Consider the following 14,046-nt stretch of genomic DNA (forward strand, 5'->3'; position numbering starts at 1 on the left):
GCTCTCCACCCTCCATCCACCCCAGCCAACCCCCACCCCCACCCCCCACCCCCTCCCCACCACCCTCTTCCGCCGTCTCCTCAACAGGTGGGGCAGGAGGAGGGGCTTCAGAGCTCGCATCGCCACCTCCAGTTAGCAGAGAGAAACAAGCGAGTCATCATCGTCATCATCACCATCTTGTGAGGTCCCCCCCCCCCAACCCCCTTTCCTTTGTCGCTCACACAATGCAGACATCGCCAACAGCGAAAGATGATGTGACCATGACAAGTTATCATCAACGGTAGCGCCAAGGATTCTGTGGCGGGCAGGTTCTTCGTTGCTCTCGCCATGAAATAAACATTGGCGAACAGCTTTATGGATTTACAACGTTTTGCCATGTGATTATTATTATTATACCATTATGATTATGATTATTATCATTCTTATTGTATCATTACTTTACCTTCATCATCATTATCATCATCATTTTTATTAATATTATCATCATTATTATCATTATCTTCTTCTTCAGGGTGGAGACTCACGTGGTGGAGTTAGGACCGTTCATTCAACTGAATAGACCCAGACGCAATAAACATGACTGGTATGAATCGTGGTATCATCCGCAAACATTTCACATGGTGCCTTCATACATAAGTGAAAGTGGTAAATGTAGGCAGAAAATACGATAGGTCCAAAAATAGGACCTTAAAGCACACATTAGTTATTGGGTAGTAACATAGTTTTAGAACCTTTGGGGAACAAAAGTTGTTTTCTTTCAGATGAGAAAAGATTACATGAGTTCTAATGTATTCAAAGGTAAGCCATAAATCTTGAGAGAGAGAGACAGAGACAGAGAAAGGCAGAAGGACACGCAGAGGCAGATTATGGAGAGAGACAGAGCGACAGAGAGAGACAGAGCGACAGAGAGAGAAAGAGCGACAGAGAGAGAGACAGAGACAGGCAGGCAGACAGAAAAGGACACGCACAGGCAGATTAGGGAGAGAGAAAGAGCGACAGAGAGAGAGACAGAGCGACAGAGAGAGAGACAGAGCGACAGAGAGAGACAGAGCGACAGAGAGAGAAAGAGCGACAGAGAGAGAGAAAGAGCGACAGAGAGAGAGACAGAGCGACAGAGAGAGAGAAAGAGCGACAAAGAAAGACACAGAAAGAGACAAACGAAAGGGAAGGGTCGTTTTCGTCATCGTCATCGGCTGGAAAGTGGGACAAAAAGTGAGGGGTGTAATTAGGAGAATAATGAAGAGGGTGATGTCCCCCCCACCCCACCCCCCCTCACACACACACACACACACACACAAAGAAGAAGCCAGTCTTCTACGTCTCACCAAAAAACCCAAACCCATCCCTCCCACCACCGACCCTCCACCAAACAACACACACACACACACACACACACACACACACACACACACACACACACACACACACACACGAGAAGCAAAGAAAGAGCTACAACAACGACAAGAAAAAAAAAAAGAGTTAATCAAAAGGAAACCCCAAGCTGCTTCACACTCCACTTGCCCTCCCAGCAGCTGGGACAATTGATCTCCACTCCGCCTGACCACGGACGGATGGACACGACTTTCCCCCCTTTCCCCTGGGACACAGGACCGACAACTCCTTTCCTTCTTTCTTTCTTTCTTTCTTTCTTTCTGTCTTTCTTTTTGTCATCTGTGACGGGTGAGTGACTTCCGCCACCCTGCATGTCAGAAGGGGTGGGAGAGTTAACTACGGGTGTCAGACTGACCCCTTTAATTATACATTGACTGGACCTTTCGTGCTGATGACCTCCCCCTGTCCTCCGTCCTTCAAGCGGAGGGGAAGACTGACTGACTGACTGTCCGTCGGGGAGGGAAACAGTGTGGGCTGGACACTGGTCAATGTTCTCACTGGTTCCGTGGTGTGTGTTTTATCTTTAGTTTAACCCTCTCCATACGAACGGCGAAAGAGACGACGTTAACAGCGTTTCACCCTAATTATTACCATCAAAATATTACAAGCGGAAGGCTCTTACACTGAAGAGGTGACTGTTGACAAAGAATACCACAATTCTGACGACAGAAGCTAAAGGTTCGGTCATTGAGACACCCACTGGACATCCGAGGGGTCTGTGTAGAGGAGAAAAGAGGACTGGCCGTACTGAGTGAGTTAACGTCTATTCACTATAAGTGTTTTTAGACGGAAAGGAGTCAAGTAGTGGATAAAGGAAAGGGAGTGCATGTGAATATTAGTGTAAAAAAAGTGTTCATGTTATGTATCAGAGGAAAGGCGGATTATTATAAGAAAACGTCTAAAGAGATTGTGGTGTGTGTGTGTGTGTGTGTGTGTGTGTGTGTGTGTGTGTGTGTGTGTGTGTGTGTGTGTGTGTTCGTTCTTTAGTTTAGCGTCTTTTCACTATCAGTCATATTAGACGTTTTAAAAAAAAGGGGGGGGGGGCATGGGGGAGAAAGTAGGGGCAGAAGAGGAAAACAGAAAAAAGGTAAAACTAGAAAACTACCGTAAAATGTATAACTAACATGCAATTACATTTAACAGTAACAATTCAATAATAATAATGATAATAATCAGAAACCATTAACACAATTCTGAAGTGCATTAAAGGAATGTAGAAATAGGGCTATGAACAAATGCCTGTGAAAGTTCGACCATAAGAACCTCGTCAGAAATAACTTTACAAAAATCATCTGCAGAATTATCATTCTCTTTGAAATACTTGGGCAAGAAGGTACGTAACTGTTGGCAGTGAAACAAACAGTGATGCAAGCTGAACTTCTTACCACAGATGCATGTAACATTTTTACTATACTTTATCTTCAGCGCATCCAGTTTTATACGGAAGAAGGTAGAGGTTATTGATCTTGTATAGCAAGCTGATGGATTCGGTATCTTTTCTTTAATAATATTCTCGGGGAATAATGTTCATTTATGGTTTAAAAACTTAACTTCCATCGGTTATGAAATCGACCCCATGCTGATTTTTTCTAACAAAGTGTATGCCTCTTTTACGGAAAGACGGACATGTATTTTTGTCGATTTTTCTGAATCTTGTGCTCCTCTTTTAGCTGCTTTATCAGCAGTTTCATTGCCATTAATGCCCGCGTGAGAAGGCACCCAACAAAAACTTACCTCTGTCCTTTTAATCCTTAAACAATGTACCAAATGATTTGCCTCAATAACTAAGTCAGGTCTGTTTTCAAGGCTGAATAATTCTAGAGCATAAAGTACTGATTTGGAATCAACAAAGAATGCTATTTTCGAGAAAACTATTTGATGGCTCACTAAGTAGTTCAGAGCTTGTATAATAGCAATTAGCTCAGCTGTGAATATGGAAAGATGTTTTCCAATAAAGTAAGATTTTTCAACTTTAAAGGAATATAGAAAGCCGCACCAGCATTTTTGTCATCAAGAACAGATCCATCTGTAAATATATGGAGATGATTCTGATATTTTTCTGTTATATGTGCGTGCGTGCGTGCGTGCGTACGTGCGTGTGTGTGTGTGTGTGCGTGTGTGTGTGCGTGTGTGTGTGTGTGTGTGTGTTCGGAACGGGTCGGCCTGGCTCTTGGCTGGCCACAAGAGAAAGGCGGGTCGTACTCTCATCACAAGGGCTAATTTGGCCCCGCCTTTTTATTTTATGATTTTGTGTGTGTGTGTGTGCGTGTGTGTGTGTGTGCGTGTGTGTGTGTGTGCTTGTGCGTGTGCGTGTGCGTGTGTGTGTGTGTGCTTGTGCGTGTGTGTGTGTGTGTGTGTGTGCGTGTGTGCGTGTGTGTGTGTGTGTGTGTGTGTGCTTGTGCGTGTGCTTGTGCGTGCGTGTGTGCGTGTGTGTGTGTGTATGTATGTGTGTGTGTGTGTGTGTGTGTGTGTGGTGTGTGGTGTGTGTGTGTGTGTGTGTGTGTGTGTGTGTGCTTGCAGGGGGGTCTTCGTGAGAAGTGGTTGCGGACAGTCGATGATTTATTAATTGGTTCATCGGCTGAAGAAGACAAGTGAACGAACGGTCAGTGTGTGTGTTTGTGATGGCTGATATTGGAGGCAGATTAGAGTGTCAGAGGAGACAGCGGCGATAAAGAAGGGACGGGAAAGGACTGGGAAGGGACATTAAAAGGTAAACTGATGAAGCTGAAAGCTTCTTTCCACCATGCCCCCCCCCCCCATCTCCCCCCCCCTCCCATCTCCCCCCGCACTCCCCGACCCGCCTAAAAAAACAGTATGGACACTAGTTAGACAATAAGAAATGAATTTCTTTTTTAACCATAAAAAGAGAAAAAAGAGCGTGCTGGCGTGTGTGTGTGTGTGTGTGTGTGTGTGTGTGTGTGTGTGTGTGTGTGTGTGTGTGTGTGTGTGTGTGTGTGTGTGCGTGCGTGTGTGTGAGTGAAAGGGAGAGAGAGGCAGAGTCAAAGAGAATGAATGAATAAATGAATGAATGAATAAATGAATGAATTCGTATTTTCAAAGGGTAATACACTGATAAGCTATACCTGTATGTTTTTCAACCAGCCCTCTAAACAAGACAAAACAGACAACAAAGGAAAAGAGGGGGAAAAAAAGAAGGAAAAGCAAACGAAGGGTGAAAAGAGGAGATTGTCTCGGTAAAAGATATGATTGTATAGGACGAGAAGAAAAAGACGGAAGACAGAGCAAGGCAGACAGAAAACAAGGCAAGCAGACAGATAAATAGAAGAACCAACAACCAAACTCACGTAACAGAGTCATGTCATAAGAGTTACCATCTCTCACGATACACCGTGCAATGATGCGATCTGATGCGATACGTCACGACGCGCAGCATACCGCATTCATCGTTTCTATCATCATCACCGTCATCATAGTAATGAGAAGAAGAAGAAGAAGAAGAAGAAGAAGAAGAAGAAGAAGAAGAAGAAGAAGAAGAAGAAGAAGAAGAAGAAGAAGAGGAAGAACAACAACAACAACAACAACAACCAGAACAAGAAGAACCAGAACCAGAATAAAAACAAGAAGAACAAGAAAGACAAGAAGAAGAAGAACAAAAAGAAGAACAAGAATAAAAACAAGAACAAGAAGAAAGACAAGAAGAACAAGAAGAAGAACAAGAACAAGAACAAGAAGAAAGACAAGAAGAACAACAAGAAGAACAAGAACAAGGAGAACAAGAACAAGAAGAATAAAAACAAGAACAACAAGAAAGACAAGACAGACAAGAAGAACAACAAGAACAAGGAGAACAAGAAGACAAGAATAAAAAGAACAACATGAACAAGACGAAAGACAAGAAGAACAAGAAGAACAGGAATAAGGAGAACAAGAACAAGAATAAAAACAAGAACAACAACAAGAAAGACAAGGAGAACAACAACAAGAAAGACCAGAAGAACAATAACAAAAAGAACAAGAAGAACAGGAACAAGAAGAAGAAGAATTCCATACCTCCTGACCGCCCTCGGAACAGAGCAGCGTTCTTTTCTTTCTTGTTATTCCTGTTCTCAGTCTTGTTTCAGTTGTCTTCAAATCTGCACGCAGCAACACCACAAACCAATCCTGACAAAGTGACACAGGGAGGTTAGGAGGAGGGAAGGGGTAGGGGGGAGGAAGATGTTATGGAAGGAGGACAGGGGAGAGAGAGAGGAATGAAACGGAGGAGGAGGTGGAGGAAGAAGGAGAGATGGGTGAGGGATGAAGAGAGAGAGAGAGGGGGGGGGGGGCGATGGAGAGAGATAGAGGGAAAGAGAGAGAGGAGAGAGGGGGGATGGAGAGAGAGAAAGAGAGAGAGGAGAGAGGGGCATGGAGAGAGATAGAGAGAAAGAGAGAGAGGAGAGAGGGGGGATGGAGAGAGATAGAGGGAAAGAGAGAGAGGAGAGAGGGGATGGAGAGAGATAGAGGGAAAGAGAGAGGAGAGAGGGGGGATGGAGAGAGATAGAGGGAAAGAGAGAGGAGAAAGGGGGGATGGAGAGAGATAGAGGGAAAGAGAGAGGAGAGAGGGGGGATGGAGAGAGAGAGAGGGGATGGAGAGAGATAGAGGGAAAGAGAGAGGAGAGAGGGGGGGTGGAGAGAGATAGAGGGAAAGAGAGAGAGGAGAGAGGGGGGATGGAGAGAGATAGAGGGAAAGAGAGAGGAGAGAGGGGGGATGGAGAGAGATAGAGGGAAAGAGAGAGAGGAGAGAGGGGGGATGGAGAGAGATAGAGGGAAAGAGAGAGGAGAGAGGGGGGATGGAGAGAGACAGGAGGAAAGAGAGAGGAGAGAGGGGGATGGAGAGAGATAGAGGGAAAGAGAGAGGAGAGAGGGGGGATGGAGAGAGATAGAGGGAAAGAGAGGAGAGAGGGGGGATGGAGAGAGATAGAGGGAAAGAGAGGAGAGAGGGGGGATGGAGAGAGATAGAGGGAAAGAGAGAGGAGAGAGGGGGGATGGAGAGATACAGGAGGAAAGAGAGAGGAGAGAGGGGGGATGGAGAGAGATAGAGGGAAAGAGAGAGGAGAGAGGGGGGATGGAGAGAGACAGGAGGAAAGAGAGAGGGGGGGATGGAGAGAGACAGGAGGAAAGAGAGAGGAGAGAGGGGGGATGGAGAGAGATAGAGGGAAAGAGAGAGAGGAGAGAGGGGGGATGGAGAGAGACAGGAGGAAAGAGAGAGGAGAGAGGGGGGATGGAGAGAGATAGAGGGAAAGAGAGAGGAGAGAGGGGGGATGGAGAGAGATAGAGGGAAAGAGAGAGGAGAGAGGGGGGATGGAGAGAGATAGAGGGAAAGAGAGAGGAGAGAGGGGGATGGAGAGAGATAGGAGGAAAGAGAGAGGAGAGAGGGGGGATGGAGAGAGATAGAGGGAAAGAGAGAGGAGAGAGGGGGGATGGAGAGAGATAGAGGGGAAGAGAGAGAGGAGAGAGGGGGGATGGAGAGACAGGAGGGAAAGAGAGAGGAGAGAGGGGGGATGGAGAGAGATAGAGGGAAAGAGAGAGGAGAGAGGGGGGATGGAGAGAGATAGAGGGAAAGAGAGAGAGGAGAGAGGGGGATGGAGAGAGACAGGAGGAAAGAGAGAGGAGAGAGGGGGGATGGAGAGAGATAGAGGGAAAGAGAGAGGAGAGAGGGGGGATGGAGAGAGATAGAGGGAAAGAGAGGAGAGAGGGGGGATGGAGAGAGATAGAGGGAAAGAGAGAGAGGAGAGAGGGGGGATGGAGAGATACAGGAGGAAAGAGAGAGTGGAGAGAGGGGGGATGGAGAGAGATAGAGGGAAAGAGAGAGGAGAGAGGGGGGATGGAGAGAGACAGGAGGAAAGAGAGAGGGGGATGGAGAGAGACAGGAGGAAAGAGAGAGGAGAGAGGGGGGATGGAGAGAGATAGAGGGAAAGAGAGAGAGGAGAGAGGGGGGATGGAGAGAGATAGAGGGAAAGAGAGAGGAGAGAGGGGGGATGGAGAGAGATAGAGGGAAAGAGAGAGAGGAGAGAGGGGGGATGGAGAGAGATAGAGGGAAAGAGAGAGGAGAGAGGGGGGGATGGAGAGAGACAGGAGGAAAGAGAGAGGAGAGGGGGGATGGAGAGAGAGAGGGAAAGAGAGAGGAGAGAGGGGGGATGGAGAGAGATAGAGGGAAAGAGAGAGGAGAGAGGGGGGATGGAGAAAGACAGGAGGAAAGAGAGAGGAGAGAGGGGGGATGGAGAGAGATAGAGGGAAAGAGAGAGAGGAGAGAGGGGGGATGGAGAGAGAGAGAGGGAAAGAGAGAGGAGAGAGGGGGGATGGAGAGAGATAGAGGGAAAGAGAGAGGAGAGAGGGGGGATGGAGAGACATAGAGGGAAAGAGAGAGGAGAGAGGGGGGATGGAGAGAGATAGAGGGAAAGAGAGAGAGGAGAGAGGGGGATGGAGAGAGACAGGAGGAAAGAGAGAGGAGAGAGGGGGGATGGAGAGAGATAGAGGGAAAGAGAGAGGAGAGAGGGGGGATGGAGAGAGATAGAGGGAAAGAGAGAGAGGAGAGAGGGGGATGGAGAGAGACAGGAGGAAAGAGAGAGGAGAGAGGGGGGATGGAGAGAGATAGAGGGAAAGAGAGAGGAGAGAGGGGGGATGGAGAGAGATAGAGGGAAAGAGAGAGGAGAGAGGGGGATGGAGAGACAGAGAGTGGTCAGAAAGGTGTGACGACCACAGCTGAAAGAAGCAACGTGAGCAGTTATGAGAAGATAGAAGAAGAAGAAGAAGAGACATCAAGCACACTCAAAACAGACAAAAACATACGAACTAAGACAGAGAACCACACTAAGACTAGCAACTAAGCGCAACAAGACAACGAAGCTGGTAATATGGCCTGAGAATACGGAAGCAGCAGCGCGCACTCGAAGAATACACGTGCCAAATGATCGTGTGATGTCGCCTGGTATACAATACACTGAACTAACGCACGCCGCTGATCGAGAACTCGATGACGGGACTTTGTATCGCAGAGAAAATATGCGCCGGTGAGGGGTGATGAGGCTTCGTCTGGAACAGACCAGAAGGATTGTGATGTCGAAATTGTATGAGCGAAAGGAGAGAGAGAGGGATGAGAGAAAAGATGTTGTTACGAGGAGGTGTCTGACAGGGTAGCATGGAAATACTGTGTGAAAACGTACGTAGTAGTAAGAGGGGGGTGAGGGCGTGGTGGGTGTGGGTGTGATCTTACACAGCTGATCGACGTGGTAAAAACGTACGTAGATAGAAAGATGAAGAGAGAATGATGCATATCCACAACACCCAACCATCAACACTCCCAACAACTTCACACACCACAACCCCCAACACCACCACGTCCTGTAACTTTCGCCACTGTATATCTGGCAGCAAGCAAGCACAGCCACTAACACAAACTGTCATGATCCTGTGTATGTATCGCCTGATTTCTTAAATTATATCAGTTATATAACGCAGCGCTTGTTGAACGTTCGATTGACTGAACTTTTCCGATGAGACATATGGCCGTGTGGAGTTGTGAATGAGTGGGCTTCGGTTTGAACAGGCCCGATGGTATTTTGTGATGTCAACATTGTATGGACCGCAGTTAACTTAAGAGATACATAGATGTATTTACGAGGGGATGCTGCAAGGTTAGCAGATAACTGTGTAACGTACGTAGTGTAAAATAGGTGTGGTTTGGTGAGGTGTTTGGATGGGGGTGATGGTTAGCAAGAGCGAGTAGAGGGTGAAATAACGTACGTAGATAGAAAGATTGGGGAAGGGAGGGGTGGAGGTTGTGGCATATGTGGCGAGCTGGGTATTTTGTTGGGTTTTCTTCCATTTCCAGTGTCAAACTGTCTGCCAGCAAGTCTGTCTCTCTCTATCTCTCTCGCTCACTCTCTCTGTCTCTCTGTACACTTTCTCCAGGTAACTGTCTTCTATCTGTCTAGCTATTCATCAATTAGTCATTCAGCCGATCTATCTATCTATCTGTCTATCTCTCTGTGTATGTATCTGTCTGATTTTCTGTTAATTATATATTTATAGGATTCTTGTTTGTTTGCATTCTTTGCTAATTTGTGCGCGTATGCGTGCCTACGTGTGTGTGTGTGTGTGTGTGTGTGTGTGTGTATGTGTGTGTACGCACGCGCGCGCGCGCGTATGTGTGTGTTTAATATACATTTTTTGTCGTTATTGTTATTTCAAGTTTTAACTTTTTATATGTGATACATAATTTGATTTACGTTATGGCATGCTCTCTTTTAATCAAGTATTCTCTCTTACGCAGCTGTAAAAATGATGTGTTTGCGTGAGGTTGTTTGATGAATGCTTTCAGTGCTACTGCAAAGGGCATTTAGCTTCAAGATTGTGTGCTGTAGCGAGACGTCGTAATCAATCAAGCAAGCAGGCAATGAAGCAATAAATGATTGTTTTTGACTCACTTGTGTAAACAGAGTCAGTCTATGTTTTAACCCGGTGTTCGGTTGTCTCTGTGTGTGTGTGTGTGTGTGTCTGTGTCTCTGTCTGTGTCTGTGTCTCTGTGTCTGTGTCTCTGTGTGTGTGTGTCTGTGTCTCTGTGTGTCCGTGGTAAACTTTAACATTGCCATTTTCTCTGCAAATACTTTGTCAGTTGACACCAAATTAGGCATAAAAATAGGAAAAATTCAGTTCTTTCCAGTCATCTTGTTTGAAAAAATATTGCACATCTGGGATGGGCACCAAAACTTTTTTTTAAAAAGAAGCCAAATTGTATGCAAACTGCATTTACTATTATATTTATATTTTTTTTATTCTCAAAACTTGGCACTTTGATCTGATATTCTGACACAACAACAAGAGCAGTCATTTTTATCATCTTTTGTTCAAACAGGAACTTCTTTTGCTAAGCATGGAAGTTATTTTGTTCAAGTTGTCCACCTGCAGGTTCAATCCTATATTCAATCGACAATACACGATAACATGTGATGGAAAGTTGGAGAAGGAGACCGTTAAATATTTATTCAGAGAAAGATTTGTGAACGCCTCATCACTTACTGGATTATGCCCCAAACTGCCATAAAAATATCCATAGAATCAGTCGGAATTCACGGTGAAAAATAATAAACAATGAGAGTTAATACCCTTGAATTGATGAAACGCAAAAATTTCCAGTCTTGACTTTTCTCAAAATGAAGTCCTTTTCACTTCATACGACGTTTAGAAGTGCTTGTACTTGGCTCTGCATGTTATTAATTTAACAAAATACTCAATTTTCATATCAACTTTAAAACTATAAAACTAGAATGAACATAAAAGAAATTGAATCGACCGTGTCAACCGGGTGTAACTAAACTTGTACATCTATCTAGATCCAGAGAAAACGGCTAAATGTTGCAGCATGATTGCGGCGATAGCCACGTCTCCTTTACCGCGGACTTAAAAAGAATCTTTCATTGCCCTTAAAGATTTTTTGAATGCCCAAGATACACCAGAATAATATGATTTAAACAGCGTTCTCACTGCGAATACCGCAATCGATTTATCGCCCGTTAAAAAAGTATGTTTAAATGTTATGTTTTTGAACGTCAGTTAAGGAGTCACGATAGTGTAATGGATAAGACAGTTTCTTCTCATCCGAACACGCGGGGTTCGAATCTGCCGTTCGGACTTCTTTTTTTTTTTTTTTAACCCGAAGCTTTATAGTAACAAATTTAAAAAAATCTAACCGTTAAAATGTTTTGTAAGTGTATCACAAGTGAGTCTGGAAGGCCTTGCCTCTCTTGTCTTTTTTTCTTATAAGATAAATGTTGTTCCCGATATCTGTCAATTGATTTTCAGTGTTTGTTTTGTTTTCTTTCGTTTCATTTATTTTGTTGCTTCAGATCCAGTACCAGTGCCTCTGATCTCAGCATGGGGAACAAACCACACTGACTACAACAGCAACAACAAGAACGACATCAAACAACAAACAACATCAACAGCAAGAACAACGACGACGACGGCAGGAACAACAATAACAACAACCACCAGCAAACACCAACAATAAAACAACAAAACAACAACCAGCAGAAACATCAACGGCGACGACGACGAGGATGACAACAACAGCAACAACAGCTACAACAAAGGGCAAGAAACCCCCCCGTCCCCTAAAGCACACGGCTTGTAAAGGGCAGCGGCAGCGCTCACTGTTTCTCTGTGTTGCCGGCAAGCTTGGCTCTGTCATGTCGACGTGGGGACAGAAGCCGTCAGCAGAGCGGCCCAAATCAACTCTCTCCTTTTGAAGGCTTTTGTTGCCTTCTCCTCCTCTTTCTCCTCCTCCGACCCACCCAGTTCTCCCGCCCACCCACCCTTTTTCCTCCCATTTCTAAACCCTCCCAGACTTCATAATGTACACGGCAGCGAGGTTTGGGGGTGGGGTAGGGGAGTATTGTGCGCCACGCACGCTCTCTGAGCAAAGGGAAGCGGGGATTCTAATCGAAGCCTAATCTGCCCCACCCCCCAGCCCCCGCCCCCGCCCCCACCCTGTTTGGTTCCTCTGTCTGCTCTTTTAAAGTTCCCTTTCAACCCCCCCCCACATACACACACACACACCCAACTGTCCTTCCTTCTTTCCTTCGGTCTGAAGGGCTGTGGGTTGTGGGGGATGGGGATAGGGGTTGGGGAGTAGGGGTTGTGGGAGTGGAAACGCCCATTCGCCGATCCTTTTTTTTTTTTTATGAGGGTGGGGTGGGGGTTAGAAGGCGGTAAAGTCAATGGTAAAAAAATAAAATAAAATATAAAAAAAAATCTAGCGGAGAAAAACGAAGAAACGAGGTGGGTGGCAGGCAGGGTCTGAGAGAGAGGGGGGGGGGGGGGGCTTGGGGAAGGGAGCAGGGGGGGGGGGACTCACCAGAACAAGACACATGGCCCAAAGATTTGAATTGCTTGTTGCAGCGAAGCGTGTACAGTAAAGGATGGCTGGAGAGGGATTGAGCTGTTTCTTCGTCGCGCGGAGATCTTTTTTTTTCTTCTGGTGTGTATGGGGAGGGATTCCGGGGGTGGGGGTGGGATTGTGCAAGGGGGAGGGAAAGATCGTTGATTTTTTTTCTTCACCTGTATGGGTAGATTGGAGGCGGGGGTTGGGGTTGGGGGGATGATAAGAAGAGTGAAGGGGGGGGGGATGGGGGAGAAAGGGGGAGGGGTTGTAACAGGAATTTTAGTTTGATTTCGATGAGGGAGAGATGATGAAGCCTTTTTTATTTACTTTTTTTTTCTCGTTTCTGTTCGTTGTCGTTTTTTTCTGCAGTGACAAGTTTGTGTGACCTCTGTTTTGGACGGTCATGGGTTTTTCCTTTGTTCATCACATGCATGGTTGTGACAGAGTGGATGAAGGCACAGGGTGGAGGGTGGGGGTGGAGCTTTGTACATCACAATCATGGTTGTGACAGAGTGGATGAAGGCACAGGGTGGAGGGGATGGGGGGAGCTTTGTACATCACAATCATGGTTGTGACAGAGTGGATGAAGGCACAGGGTGGAGGGGATGGGGGGAGCTTTGTACATCACATGCATGGTTGTGACAGAGTGGATGAAGGCACAAGTGGGAGGTGGAGTTATGAATTTGGTCTGGTCATGGGAGGTTTCCAGCCGGACAGCCCTTCACCAGACTCCTGAGGGCGCGAGAGAGGAAGGCCAAAGAGCACCCATTTCTCTTTCACTTCCGGCAGATACGGACAATGTTTACAGAGGTCTTACACTGTATACAGCAGACTTACATGGCTTTCCACTGTCTATAGAGGTCTGACACTGTCTACAGTGGGCTTCCATTGTTTTACACTGTCTACAGAGGTCTTAAGCTGTCTATAGTGGGCTTACGTTGTTTTACACTGTCTCCGGAGCTCTTACACTTGCTACAGTGGGCTTACATTGTTTTACACTGTCTTCAGAGCTCTTACACTGTCTACAGTAGGCTTCCATTGTTTTACCCTGTCCACAGATGTCTTACACTGTCTACAGTGGACTTCCATTTGTTTTACACTGTCTACAGGGGTCTTACACTGTCTACAGTGGGCTTACATTGTTTTACACTGTCTACAGAGCTCTTACACGGTCGACAGTGGGCTTACATTGTTTTACACTGTCTACAGAGGTCTTACAATGTCTACAGCGGACGTACACTGTCTTATACTGTCAACAGAGGTCTCACAATGTCCAACAAAGACTTACACTGTCCACGGAGCACTTGCACTGTTTACACAGGACTGCACTGACTGAAGTAGACGTGTACTCCCCTCACACTGTCTCGGAGACCTTGCAGTGTCTTACGGCCAGGATCAGCCACCATAGAATCGCCATCAAACTGTGTGACCCATAACACCCGCCTTCAGCGCACTGGCTGGTTCTGATGTCTTTTCCCACCCAGGTGCGTTCACAAGGGGGTCTGTCATTTTGTTCAGAAATGACAACTGACCAAATCAATTTTGAAGCTGTAGCCTTTCCAGGCCTCACTTAAGGACTCGTTAGGGTCTCGTTAAGATAGACAGATAGAAAGATAGAGAAGGAGTGTGGGGTGTGGAGGGGTGGGGTGACACGGAAGACAGGCAGCCAGACACACCATGTCCGGAGAGGAGGGAGGGAGAGAGGGGGGGAGTGACTGAGGACAAAGGGAAAAAAGAGACAATGACAGACAGATGGGCAGGCAAATTAGTGG

At 46.3% G+C, this 14,046-nt stretch overlaps 1 long non-coding RNA gene across 1 annotated transcript in view; it reads right to left on the reverse strand.

Moving 5' to 3' along the window:
* The window catches only part of LOC143299923 (uncharacterized), a 223,571-nt gene extending 218,099 nt beyond the window's left edge, over positions 1-5,472 (reverse strand). Inside the window, exon 1 of the long non-coding RNA XR_013057580.1 lies at positions 5,404-5,472. This is a non-coding gene — a long non-coding RNA (uncharacterized LOC143299923). The remainder of the gene's footprint in view (positions 1-5,403) is intronic.
* Positions 5,473-14,046: the final 8,574 nt, after the last annotated feature.

This window comes from Babylonia areolata, chromosome 25 (assembly GCF_041734735.1).
Source record: "Babylonia areolata isolate BAREFJ2019XMU chromosome 25, ASM4173473v1, whole genome shotgun sequence".
In the NCBI taxonomy this organism is placed as follows: Eukaryota; Metazoa; Mollusca; class Gastropoda; order Neogastropoda; family Buccinidae; genus Babylonia; species Babylonia areolata.